Source organism: Vigna umbellata, chromosome 7, assembly GCF_029865625.1.
Source record: "Vigna umbellata cultivar VRB3 chromosome 7, Vumbellata_1.0, whole genome shotgun sequence".
Lineage (NCBI taxonomy): Eukaryota > Viridiplantae > Streptophyta > Magnoliopsida > Fabales > Fabaceae > Vigna > Vigna umbellata.
In genome coordinates, this window is record NC_142171.1 from 34,251,402 (window position 1) to 34,265,565 (window position 14,164).

General features: G+C 38.8%; 1 long non-coding RNA gene across 1 annotated transcript; it reads right to left on the bottom strand.

Annotated features, from left to right (window-relative positions):
* Positions 1–4,542: 4,542 nt before the first annotated feature.
* Positions 4,543–5,194, bottom strand: LOC148195828 (uncharacterized). Its single transcript, XR_015780738.1, has 3 exons — positions 5,084–5,194; positions 4,679–5,008; positions 4,543–4,593 (listed from the first exon to the last, which is right to left on the bottom strand). It is a non-coding gene; the product is annotated as an uncharacterized LOC148195828 (long non-coding RNA).
* Between the last annotated feature and the right edge of the window lie 8,970 nt (positions 5,195–14,164).

Genomic DNA, 14,164 nt, shown 5'->3' on the forward strand with positions numbered 1-14,164 from the left:
TCTTGGGAAGATCTTAAGCATCTGTTCTTGGATGAATTCTTCCCCGCTCAGTATGGTTACAACAACGATCCTGGATGGAATGACCCTAGCTCGGGATGGTATGATGCTCCACAGCAATACCAAAGTCAGCAATATGATGCTCCTGCCCAAATAACTCCTAGGCCTTCTACTTCTGAGCCTACATTGCAGGAGTTGTTGGAGCAGATGACCATGCAGAACCTTCAGTTTCAGCAAGAGAACAGAGCACACCTTCAATGTTTGAGCAATCAGATAGGGCAGATGGCCACTCAACTCACTGAGGAACAGTCTCAAGATTCAGAGTTACCATTTCAGACTGTTCAGATTCCAGATGATGATGATAGTGGCATCAACATAGAAGATGGGGAGAAGAGTCATGAACTTACTATTGTGCCATCTACTTTCCATCATCCTATGTCCCTACTCTTGCACCTGAGGAGAGTGATGAGTATTTTGAGGAGCAGGCAGAAATAAGCAGTAACCCTGAACCAGGTAGACCACCTTCATCTTCCCACACTTTAGCAATCTTCAAGGAAGAGGAGGTAAACATACCTCAATTTGATTATGTTGATGATTATGTTGTTGAGGATTATGTTGATGATTGTATTGTTGTTGAGTCTGATTTTAATTTTCCCTCTATGCATGATGAGAACCAATTTTTGCTGTCGCATCCGAATGTTTATTCTCCATGCATTGAACATGAATCTGAATCTGAATCTGTAGTTGATGTTGCTTGTGATTTTGAAATTGATTCATGTTTTGAGGATGTATCTGAGGTTCAGCCTGTTACACTGGGATTGGGTGTTATACCCCTGCATGAAATTTCTGTAGAGCCACATTGCACTAACCCTATTGCAGGAGGTACAAATGAATTTGATCAACAAACACCCACAGTGGACAACAAAGGTGCTCACACTAACAAAAGCTTCAAGATCAATAAGCACCTGTTGAACCTGCTCATCAACAATCTTTGCTTCTTAGATCCAGCTGTGGATGATATCTCCCTGCTAGATCAAATATGGAGGATGAAGCAATTCTTCCTCAAAACTTCCTTGCTGGATCCGGTGGTGGAAGACATCTCCCTGAAAGTCCAAAATTGGCAACTGCCACCATGATCAGGGGAGTTTTCTTTCTCTCTTCTCCCCCTTTCCCTACTTTTATTGCACTTGTCCATGATCTGTTGACTGTTATGATTTCTGATCTTATGCTTATGACACATTGAGGACACTGTGTAGTTTAAGTGTGGTCTATTGGGGGAGATTCTGATTTTTCTTTGTTAGTTTTTGTTTTCCGTGTTAAATTTTTTCTTTTCTAGGTTGTTTTTGTCGTGTCTTGTGTACAGTTTTACATGTTTCTCTTGATTTCTGGACTTTGTTTAGGTTGTAGATGTATCTTTCACTTCATTGATACTCTGACTTGTTTGAAATCCTTGCATTTCTCTGCTTGAGAAGATGATTATAGATGTTTGAGAGGTTGATTTGATTGTGACATAAATTACCCTGTGTGAGATTTGAGCCACTTGATGTTCTTTCTTGTGTGTGATATGTCTCTTGATTGCTTGCACATATGCCTTGGCTTGACTCTTGTTGATAATTCTTGATTGATATGCATGTTTGGAAGTGATAAAGGCAGTTTTGTTTTTGAGCCTCTCTAGCCAAATAAGCCTACCGTGTTCTAAACCTTTGATAACCCCTTTTGAGCCTATACTTTCCTCATTTCTTTGTTTTGAAGCTCATACACTACCCCTAAGTGAAAAACCATGATTACCTTAACCTTAGGGAATTTTGGAGCTTTGGAAGTGTTTTGGGAACAAGTGTGGTCTCTTGGGGGTTTCTGATGAGTTGGCTAGTTGGTTCCTCTTCTTGTTTTGTTTTGGTAAATATATGTGTATCTTGTCTTTTACAGTTTTGTTTTGAAAAGAGAGAAAAGAAAAGAGACAAGATGAAAAAAAGAAGAGCAGAAAAATAGTGAAAAAAAAAATGTGAATAATGGAGTCAAGAAGAGGATGGAATTAGAGGTTGTGGGTGTGTTTGAATGTGTTTACACTTGTTCCCCATTGCTCCTCTGTTCCTTATGGTTTGTAGCTTCTTATCCAGATATATCCTCCCTTGTCCTTGGCCCCATTACAACCATGAAAAGACCTTTTGATTTGAACATGCGTATGTGCTGGAGTGTTGATATTAGAGGCTTGCCAAGTCTATTTGTGATTGCTTTCTTGAGTGCATTGAGTGACATTGATTTACCTTATACACTTGAGAGAAACACTGATAGTGCATCTGTGAGGTTTTGTTTCTTTTGATTCACCTCTTGAACTGATTGATCATTTTGCCATGTTTTGAATTGCTTGGATGAATTTCATGAGTATCTGCTTTCTCTGATTCATTCTGTGTTGGAATTGTCTACTTCTTTTCTCTGTCCAGATTTCTTGAGGACTGTGTAAATTCTGTTTGTTTCCTTGTGAGTCTTTGTTTTCTGTGTGCTAAGTTTGTGTCACTTCCTGATTTCCTTTGAACTATTCCTTGAGCTGCGTCTTGATTTTGCCCAGGAGTGCAAAAGACTAAGTGTGGTATATTTTGATGAGTCAATATTTTCTCAATTTCACTTAGCTTATTGTACCGAATTTAATTAGAGAATTGTGCTTAAATGTCCAGTATTTTCCCATTTTTCCTAATTGTGCTTAATTTGATCAGAAATTCTTATTTTAATTAATTTGAATTATTTGAGCTAATTATTTGCATTATTAATTGTAGGGAAATTGTTGGATGAATTTTGGAACATTTGGAGGTCAAAAGAAAATACCACATCAAATATACTTTAAACTAAAATGAGTGAGGAGGTGTGGATTTAAATTATGGGAGTGCACATGGAGATGGGCTTGATTGGAGAAGCTAAGAAGTGGTGCTGGAAGAAAAAAAGAAGTATCACGGCCAACACAATTTTCGGTCCAGCGTTCCAGCAGCTTGGGAGTCAGCACGTTGGGCTTCATTTTCCAGCAGCCTCCTTGGCTTTTGGTCCAGCAGCATGGATTTGAGCAGGTGTGTTTGGAGAGAATGGGAGGTGCAGCAAAAGGAGACAGCAGGCCTTCCAGTGGAGTCCAGCAAAGCAGCAGCAGGCTTGGAAGCTCTCGGTTTTTCCAGCTTGAGCAAAGGACTTCACGTGGCATCCAGCAAGAAGCAGCTGGCCCAACTATCTTCATTCTGGAAACAGCTGCCACGTCCACACAGCACATCCAGCGGGTGTGCATGAAGTAGTCCACGCGTCCACTAAGTCCAGGAGGAGTAGGGCAGCAAGTGAAGGGGGACACGGCCTTAAAGATTGGAGGACAGCCGTCACTTGGGGGGAGCACTTTTTACTCTCTCGGTTTTTGGCTTGGACATTTTTTTAAGGGGAGGAATTTAAGGGAAGCACACGTCGTGCAGCAGAACCATAGAAGGAGAAGTTTTTATTTTTTTTTGGTTTGAGAGAATGTAGACGCCACACTCTTTTGAGTGAGTTGCATGCTGCTGGAATGAAGCTGGAGGTGGTACACAAGCATATCTAGCTGGAACCGTGAGGAGGACACATTGAATTTCTTGTGAAGAAAAAGGCGGACACACACATGGCGAGAAGAGAGATGCACGGTGACGTTCAACTATGAGTGGGAGAATGGTAGCAAGAAGCACACAGTGATTGTCATTTTGGGTTCTTGGCTTTTAATTTTTGGAAGTTGCACACGGTCTAGGGAAGATGTGTGCACGGGATTAAGTGGAAGCATGATTTACCTTGGAAGCAGGCTGGACGGTGAAGAAGGGCTGTCACGGCTGCAGTCAAGACTTTGCTGGAGTGGAAAGAGTATGATATTTTTATTTATTGCTTTTAGGAGGAATTTTGCTAGAATGAATAGTAGCACGGTGACGTGATGGATGGAGAGAAAGCCACGGTCACATCCAGCTGCAACATGCCTTCTTTCTTTATTAGTTTAAGTATTGGATTTCATGTTATCCTATTATTTTGTTATTTATTTTTAGCATTACAATTTGCACTCACTTTGAGCATTTAATTTTAATTCCAAGCCACATTGGGTATTTAATGTTTTAGTTTAAGTGTTAGGTTTGATTGGCATATCATGTGTTTTTTTTATTTTCTACATTCTAATTAGTTCACACATTTTGTTTTAGGACAATTTATTGTTTCCATTCACTATGTTGTCCATTCAGTTTTGTTCGGCTTCTTTATTTTTTTTGCATTTCCAATTTCCTCACTTGTTTTAGAAATCGTTCGGTTACAATGTAGGATCGTTTGGTCATCATGCTTTGTTCATTTATTTCAGTGTTTTCAATTATGTTCGGTTGAATATAATTTCCAGTTTTAATTTAGTTTATTTACAATCACAAAAACACTTTCAAAACCCCCCCCCACTACGTGTTTGATCTGAGACTGAACCTAAATTGGTCCTTGAGAGACGACCTAGGAGTCACTTCCTAGCACTGTACTGCATTAATATCTGCAATCAACTTTTGTGGGAGGTGCGACCCTCTCATCAGCAACCAAGCAAAGTGATGGTGATAATGTAAACAATTTACAACTTGAGACCCCCTACGTTATAAAACATAATTATAAGACAATATTCAATGTGACTAAATATGAAGACCTATGAAAGTAATGTAGATAAGTTAGTTACCTCGGGAAAACTATTTGATGACAATGTGCAACTCCCTTGGCCACTATCAATATTAGCTTCTTCCGTAGTATTTGGTGTGCCAATTTTTCGAAGCGAAATCAACTCATTTTCCATTCGTGCCATTCTTTCCGACATGTCTTTCACTTGAGCAGTTAATTTATCATGCTCATGGTACGTAGGACGCTTTTTGGACGGAAAATAATCTCTATGACCGACTCCAAATCCCATTCCCCTAACACGACCTGGATACTCTGGGAGACATAAAGCTTGACTCAGAATGTTGGAGTGATCATTACTCATCTCTTCTGAATTAGTTTGTGAGAGTTGAACCTCAACAAGAACCAAACATATCACATTTAATCTCATTTCACACACAAAAATATAATATGAAAACATATTACTTACACATTTCTCCCAAACTTGCTGAGTTTCTTCGTTTTCAATTACCCCTCTTTTGTTCACACGACCACGCTTCCACAATTCTTGACGGGGAATGTTATTAACATTCGATCCCAATTCATTTATCTAATTATTGTGAAAAAGATCAAATTAGTTAGAAAATTGTAATAACTGAAAACTGGTGATGCATGTACATTTTATTTTGTTGGATGAAAACTGGCCATGCAGGGACTATAGGGTACACGTGAAATATGAGAGAAAGTGAGAAATTATATGTTCAAATGTGGGTTTTAAATAAAAAGGGAGTGTCAGTGGTAAAGTTAGGTGAACCTACTGGGAGAGACTGAGTAAGAGTACTTGATGGGTTTATGGGAGAGATGGGTTTATCGGAGATAGTAGCTTTTGTATTAAATAGATGGATTAAGAAAAAAGGGATTTAATTAGGTTAGATCACGTCAATTATCTTTTTTGTTATGAACCTGTATGGGGTTGTGGGTTTCAGAAACTGTGAGTGAAAGTGAGTAGGGTGAGTGAGTAGTCCAGTGGTCATGAAAAGCGAAGGAGAGAGATAGAAGTTATTTGGTGAGTTTTGGTGATGTGGTTTCTACAATATATTGACACGTTCTGGACATACCTTAATAAAAGGGTATGGTAGAATGATGCTAGAACAAGATAGATAGTCATGTGAGTGAAGGGTCTTGGGTTGGTAAAGAGAGAAAGATGAGAGTTTGAAAGAAGAAGGAGAAAGAAAAAAAAAGGGTAATAGAGGAATGAATGAGTGTAGGCTCGGGTTGTGTATGTGTTTACTTTAGGCAAGAGGAAAAGTGAAAGAGAAAAAAGGGGTGGGTGTTTCTGGGCAGTGGATAACGCTTGACATTTTTTATTTCTTCATTTTTTATTTCTTGATTGGGATATGTAGGAATTTGAGTGGTTAATGAGTGGCAAGGAGAAGTTCCAACGTAAAAACTAAGAGGGAGAAAGGTAGGGCTTTAATAGTTTTTGGCATAGACTGCACATAGGGAAATAGGTTTTATATTTTTTTAAGTTTCATTTTAAGTAAGTTTATATATTATATTAATATAATATAGAGTTTTATATGTATATATATAAGAAAGTTAGATTACGTAACTTATATATTATATTAATATAATATAGATTTTTATATATGCATTAAATTCCTTTCTCTTTCTTAAAGAGCACATAATGCAACCAAACAACCTTCCACATCAAATTTTAACCCAATGTAGTAATTACCACTCAAAACACAATTGACACATCACACATTCTATTAACATTACTTAATATGACCTGGGCATGTGTGTAATATCCAAACATGTACGACATTCATCCGACCAGAAAAAGAAGGCAGATAAACTCATAAAACCAATCACATTTAGTTTCCTCCAGTTATCCTTTATCTACACGAGATAATCAAACTGTAGATAAGGAATTGACTAATTTTCAAATCATACTTTTAAAAATGATGACTCACTCTATAAATATCAAATAAACAAGAAGACATTGTAATCTACTATAATTCTCTCCTAAAGTCAAAATACACATATACAAACATATTTAAACCAAAGATATGGGACCATACAAAGTCAAACAGTTTTAATGATCCAATGTGGTATGCAATTGATTCAACCTAATTTTTTATAACAGCCAAGAAAGTACGTTCACAATTCAATCAGATAATTTGAAATGATAAACTGACTTACCATATCTTGTTCTATGCGGGCATACCCCTTACGAGAGCCCCTATAAGGGTACTTGGAGCTTGATGCCCTTTCCTTATTTTGTATGCTTTTTTCCTAAAAAGAAATATAGTAAAAAAATCATATGCTCAAGAATTAAGGGATAAATATATTATATATAGATAGTATACATTACCTTGAAAGTTTTATCCATACGTTTTACAATAAACTGTCTCCAAATGTCCTCACTAATAATGGATGCATACATCGCAAGAGGTTGATTAGAAGGATTATCTAAATAATCTCCATTGTCATCCTTTAGATATTTATGGGCCAAGGAAGTCCTAAAACTCCTAAGCAACAACCCTGCCTTCCTTAATACAAACGTCTTGCGACATGTATCTACATTGAAAGTTAGCTGTCCAAAAAAATACTTAGAAAAAAACAGTTTTGAAATCATAACTGATGGACAAATTTATGAACACCAAATTATGATGTCACAAACTTGTTTTCAATCGGCAAGTATGACCGAATCGTTCAAGTAATAAACTTGGTTAGACCAAGTATCGTTCTTCCCAAAGGACTCACGGCCTAGTTTAGTTATGTGGTTTCTTGATTAACTAAGACTTACAAACGAAATATTTGGAGTTTAATATGCAAGACAGAAAATAAACATGTATGCATGAATTTTGATCAATGGCAAAAAGCAAAAGATAAACACTTTCAATGAAATATAGATATGAATATGTTGTTGGGGGTCAATTTCATCTTATCCACTCTCATATATTTTAGGAATTCAACATTCAAATCATCATTGTTAATGCCACTCTCTAAAGTACCTTTCTAGAAGGCTTCTCCCTAATCACGAGTTCATACAATTCCTAGCATTCCTAATGATCAGTTCATAAGTGCAGGAGCTTAACGACAACCAATATCATATTGGGAGAAATTCCCCGGATCTAGACTTCCCCGTACGTGCCCGTATCGACAAAACCAATAATCATGCATCGAATGAGTTAAACAATGCAAGCATTAAGCAAAGAGGAAAAACCCTAACTAATGATGAAAAGAAAGCATAAGTCTTAATTAAAAGATGTAAAAACAGATTCATTATATGAGAGTTTCACAAGATTACATTGATTCCCCAACAAACATACAGAGTTTAGTTCACCATATTCATGGTGAACCTAGATGAATTACAATGAAAGAATGAAAGAATAAACCCTAAAAAGGTGAAGAGGAAGCCTCAGCATCCAAGATCCTCCTTCAAAGGGGTGGAAGAGAGAGTGTTTGCTTCGTTCCAGCCAAAGATACCTAACCCTAGGAAACCCTAAAGCTTGTGTATCATTCGTAAATTACAAAAAGTCAAGTCCAAGCCCATTAAAGTGCCGCTCAGCGGTAAAATACCGCTCAGCGGTGAGTGCGTGACTTGTTTTCTCCCCTCAGCGGCCATTTTGCCCCTCAGCGGACCTTACGTGACTTCCAGAGTGCCGCTCAGCGGTAGACTACCGCTCAGCGGTAAGTGCGTGACTTGTTTTCTCCCCTCAGCGGCCATTTTGCCCCTCAGCGGACCTCCCGCAAGCTCCTGAGTTCCGCTCAGCGGTAAACTGCCGCTGAGCGGTGACTTCGGCTTCTCCTTTTGCACTTTTTATTGTCTTTTCTGATTTCATCTCTCTCCTTCTTCACTTCTTTCACCAAATTCACCTTAAAACCTGCACAAAAACACTGAAATCAAGCATAAACCTGTCCAGCTCTCTTATTTCTAAAAACATGAGGAAAAACATGATTTCAAGCTAGTTTCTAAGTGTAAAGGTTGCTTTTAGTGTCAATTTTAATCATGAAAATAACAGTTTTTCAACTGTTATCACAACCCCAAACTTAAAACTTTGCTTGTCCTCAAGCAAATAATATGTAACTCCATCTTTAAACCAATTCATATGATGGTTCACTTCATTCAAAAATCTTCTTTTCAAGATAAGCAAAAACTTCACTCAAACTTATGACCAAGAGTTCAATCAAGATGTGCACATGCTTTAGTGTTCACAAAGTCATTTAAATTCCAACAAATGCTATTTTCATGAATGATCAATCAATTAAGCATGGATGTTCATGTGTTCATGTGATATTTCCTCACTAAGTCAAGTGTTTCACTCACACTCAAGTGTATAAGAGATGATCACTCATTCACTCTACTATCACAATGTTACATGAATTAACTTTGCCTTTCATTTTACCACAATCAAAAACATTCACAAGCATGCATCATCACAAGGACTTTTCTATGGCTTATAATGTGGCTGGGCTAACAAGAAAATTGGTTTTTCTGGATCACAAAATCCTTCAGTTAAGAGAATCATAACAACACAATCATCTTATTCATTCCCAACTTTCTTTTGCCTTTGCATTGAGCTTTACTTCTTTTTCTTTTCTTTTCTTTTTCTTTGCACATTCTTACTTTTTAGCTCTTAGCTCAATGCTTTTCATGTTTTCCCAACAACCCCAAACTTGAACATTTAACAATTCCACACAAGATATTTTACTTAACTCAAGTGTTCAAAAGGCTAAGGGTTCAAAAGGATTGAACACAAAGTGTTCTCTTTTAGTGGGCTAACTTTATGAATTTGGCCAATAAAAAGGTTTTCAACAAATGGCCTTGATCACATGATGCAAAACAAGCAATTGATTCAATCATAGAAAACCTGGGCAAAACCATTCATGCTTTCAAAGTAATAGCATTCAACAATAACAACTCTGGAGCTCAAAATCTCACACATAAGCTCATTCACATTTGACATACACATCCTGCTTAATTTCACAATCACACTCATGATATCATGCATTTGTTCACAAAGCTTGTGAATCACCTGTATAAGCATTTTAATGTGCACATCATCTCAACATCAGTTAATCATAAGCATCATTCAGTATTACTTATCACACAATCACAGTTAATAGCAAACCATCACAAGAAACAAGGTTTCAAATGGAGTACATCAAACCCTAATCTAAAAACAGAAACAAATAAGTTCAGAAAACTTAAACCACAAAACATAAGCACATGATAGCATTCATCAGTAAATGCTATCTCAGCTCCTCATCAATCTGAGCTGTCCTCTGTATCTTTCTCTTCCTCCTCATCTTCATCATCTTCAAATGCATCATCCTCATCAGCTTCGTCTTCTTCCATATCTCTAGCTGAAGCTTCAGCTGCTCCAGCTCCTCCTCCATGCACTGGTTCCTCTGGCCAAGCTACCACATTATGGAATTCATTCATAGTCCACCTGTGGGCTGGAGGTGTATCATACATCCCCACAATCATCTCAGCAGTGGCCACCTGCCCTCTGTGAATGGACTGCAACTGAGCCCCTGTCCCTCATCTGGAATGGCTCTGCTTCATGTGTCTCAGCAGATGTCTGGCTCTGTGCTGGCCCTCTCTCTCTACGAGCACGGCGTGGTGGAACTGGCTGAGCTGCATCATCACCTCCACAGTACTGTCTATAGTAGGCCTCATCAATAGCTTTTCTTGGCCTCTCAAAAGGTGGAGCAGAAGTGTCCACCCCAGCTATCTTGCAAAGGTGCGTGATCAAAGAAGGATGTCCTAGTGGTGCTTTGTTGTTTGAAGTATTGGCGCACACACTAATCTCATCAGCTATCACCTGCCCAATATTAACATTCAAGTTTCTGATAGCACAATAGATGAAGAATGCCCTGCTGAGAGTAATATCTGACACATGTGAACATGGCTGAATGTTGGCATGTGAAAACGCCATCCAATACTTTGCAAGAGGAGTCAAATCCGTCCTCCTAATGTTAACCACTGAGCCAGATCGATTCCTTTGGAAGTGTCCTCCAGGTATACACAGTACTCTCTCCACATCCTCATAATCAGCACCTTCCTCCATGCAAAGAGCAAACTGGCACTGCTCACCAGCCCATACAGTGTCCAGAAAGTTATTGATTGAATCAGGATCATACCTGATAGCATGGCCTCTGACATAGCCCAAATAATTCTCAGCTGGATAATCACCAATCTTCTTTGCATTGGTGTAAAATTCCTTAACCACAGCTATGTTGGCAGGTGCAGGATAAGTGGCTAGCTTTCCCCAATCATTCCCTAAAACTTGCTCTCCAAATTGAGGAGCAAAGTTAGGTATCATTCCAACCTTTCTCTCCATTAGAAGTCTCCTGTCCTGAACCACCCTAAAGTGCTTCTCATGTTTAGTGTTCACAAAGTCATTTAAGTTCCAACAAATGCTATTTTTCATGAATGATCAATCAATTAAGCATGGATGTTCATGTGCTTATGGAATCTTTCCTCACTAGGTAAAGTGTTTCACTCAACACACAAGTGTATAAGAGGTAAAGTGTTTCACTCATTCACTCCACTATCACAATGTCACCTGAATCAACTTTGCCTTTCATTTAACCACAATCAAATACATTCACAAGCATGCATCATCACAAGGACTTTTCAATGGCTTATAATGTGGCTGGGCTAACAAGAAAATTGGTTTTTCTGGATCACAAAATCCTTGAGTTAAGAGAATAACAACACAATCTTCTTATTCATTCCCAACTTTCTTTTGCCTTTGCTTTTGCATTTGCATTGAGCTTTGCTTCTTTTTCTTTTCTTTTCTTTGCATATTCTTACTTTTTAGCTCTTAGCTCAATGCTTTTTCCTTTTTCATGTTTCCCCAATAACCCCAAACTTGAACATTTAACAATACCACACAAGATCTTCTACTTAACTCAAGGTAAAGATTTTCAATCAAGGGTGTTCAGTGTATGTTTAAGGCTAAGGGTTCAAAGGATAGAACACAACGTGTTCTCTTTTAGTAGGCTAACTTTATGAATTTGGCCAATAAAATGGGTTTCAACAACACGGCCTTGATCATATGATGCAAAACAAGCAATTGATTCAATCATAGAAAACCTGGGGAAAATCATTCATGCTTTCAAAGTAATAGCATTCAACAATAATAACTCTGGAGCTCAAAACCTCACATATAAGCTCATTCACATTTAACATGCACATCCTGCTTAATTTCACAATCACAATCATGATATTATGCATTTGTTCACAAAGCTTGTGAATCACCTGTATAAGCATTTTAATGTGCACATCATCTCAACATCAATCAATCAATAAGCATCATCAAGCATTACTTATCACACAATCACAGTTAATAGCAAACCATCATAACAAACCAGGTGTTCAATAGAGTACATCAAACCCTAATCTAAAAACAAAAACAAATAAGTTCAGAAAACTTAAACCATAAAAGCATAATCATATGATAGCATTCATCAGTAAATGCTATCTCAGCTCCTCATCAGTCCGAGCTCTCTGTATCTTCCTCTTCCTCTTCATCATCATCTTCATCAAATGCATCCTCCTCCTCTGCTTCATCTTCCTCCATATCTCTGGCTGAAGCTTCAGCTGCTCCAGCTCCTCCATATACTGGTTCTTCTGGCCAAGCTACCACATTATGGAATTCATCCATAGTCCACCTGTGTGCTGGAGGGGTATCATACATCCCCACTATCATCTCAGCCGTGGCCACCTGCCCTCTGTGGATGGACTGCAACTGAGCACCTATAAGAGACATATACATGTCCCTCATCTGGAATGGTTCTGCTTCATGAGTATCAGCAGAAGTCCTGCTCTGTGCTGGCCTTCTCTCTCTACGAGCCTGGCGTGGTGGCACTGGCTGGGCTGCCTCCTCACCTCCACAGTACTGTCTGTAATAGGCCTCATCTATAGCTTTTCTTGGCCTCTCAAATGGTGGAACAGAAGTGTCCACCCCAGCTAGCTTGCAAAGGTGAGTGATCAAAGAAGGATGTCCCAGTGGTGCTTTGTTGTTTGAGGTGTTAGCACACACACTAATCTCATCAGCTATCACCTGCCCAATATTAACATTCAAGTTTCTGATAGCACAGTAGATGAAGAGTGCCCTGCTAAGAGTAATATCTGACACATGTGAACATGGCTGAATGTTGGCATGAGAAAATGCCATCCAATACTTTGCAAGAGGAGTCAAATCTGTCCTCCTAATATTAACCACTGAGCCAGATCTATTCCTTTGGAAGTGTCCTCCAGGTATGCACAATACTCTCTCAACATCCTCAAAGTCAGCACCTTCCTCCATGCTAAGAGCAAACTGGCATTGCTCACCAGCCCACACAGTATCCAGAAAGTTATTGATGGAGTCAGGATCATACCTGATAGCATGGCCTCTAACATAGCCCAAATAATTCTCAGCTGGATAATCACCAATCTTCTTTGCATTGGTGTAAAATTCCTTCACCACAGCTATGTTGGCAGGTGCTGGATAAGTGGCTAGCTTTCCCCAATCATTATCTAACACTTGCTCTCCAAATTGAGGAGCAAAGTTAGGTATCATTCCAACCTTTCTCTCCATTAGAAGTCTCCTGTCCTGAACCACCCTAAAGTGCTTCTCATGTTTCCTAGAGAGGAACCTGCCATTATGGGGCTGCTCTGGTTCCTTTTCCTTTCTCTTGGTTGCCATGGTTTTCAATCTCTTTCCTGAAGAGGATACCATTCCTGCATTCAAACATAAATCCAAAACCACAGAACATGATGTTAATCATTAGTAAACACAAAACAAAACTCCTTTTGAAGCTAAACCACCGCTGAGGGCCAGAATTTCCCCTCAGCGCCACCAGTGCCACATTCAAACACGCAACAAACCAGAAAAAAACAAATCTGGCAGAGTGCCGCTCAGCGGTAATTGCCGCTCAGCGGTGATCTGCAGATTTTTGCAAATCTCGTTTTTAAACTGTCCTAACTCCACCCAAATGCAATTTTCAGTTTTCCAGTTCATAATCAAGCAGTTTAATCGGTTCAAACATCAAATATATCATCAAATCATGCATAGAAATCAAAACCCCTAAATATTCATGCTTTGACAATCACAGTCAATTTCAAGAACCCTAGAATGAACAAAATGCATTTTACTTACTTGGGTGGAGATGCTAGATGATATGAGAATGCTTCCAAACTAGAATGCTCTCTTCCAACCCCAAACTTTGATAGCACACTAGTGTAAAAGTGAGTGGAAGAGAAATTTTCTAAAGAGGGAAGAGTAAAAAGATGTGGAAAACCTAGGAGAAGGTGTGTGGAAGTGTTTGTGCAGAGAGAAGTCTGGAAATAAACCCTAAAACGCAGCTTGGGGTATAAAAATACCCTAATGGGCTCGGGTCCCGCTAAGGGGAACTAAAGCCCAGTCTGCGAGAGTACCGCTCAGCGGTAAAATACCGCTCAGCGGCACTTTCGTGATGTGCTCCTCTCCTTCTTTTCTTGACCTACGTGCCTTCCTAGCATACCCCCCATAGGTTCCCTGCAATTCAATGTTAAAAATGCTTATGC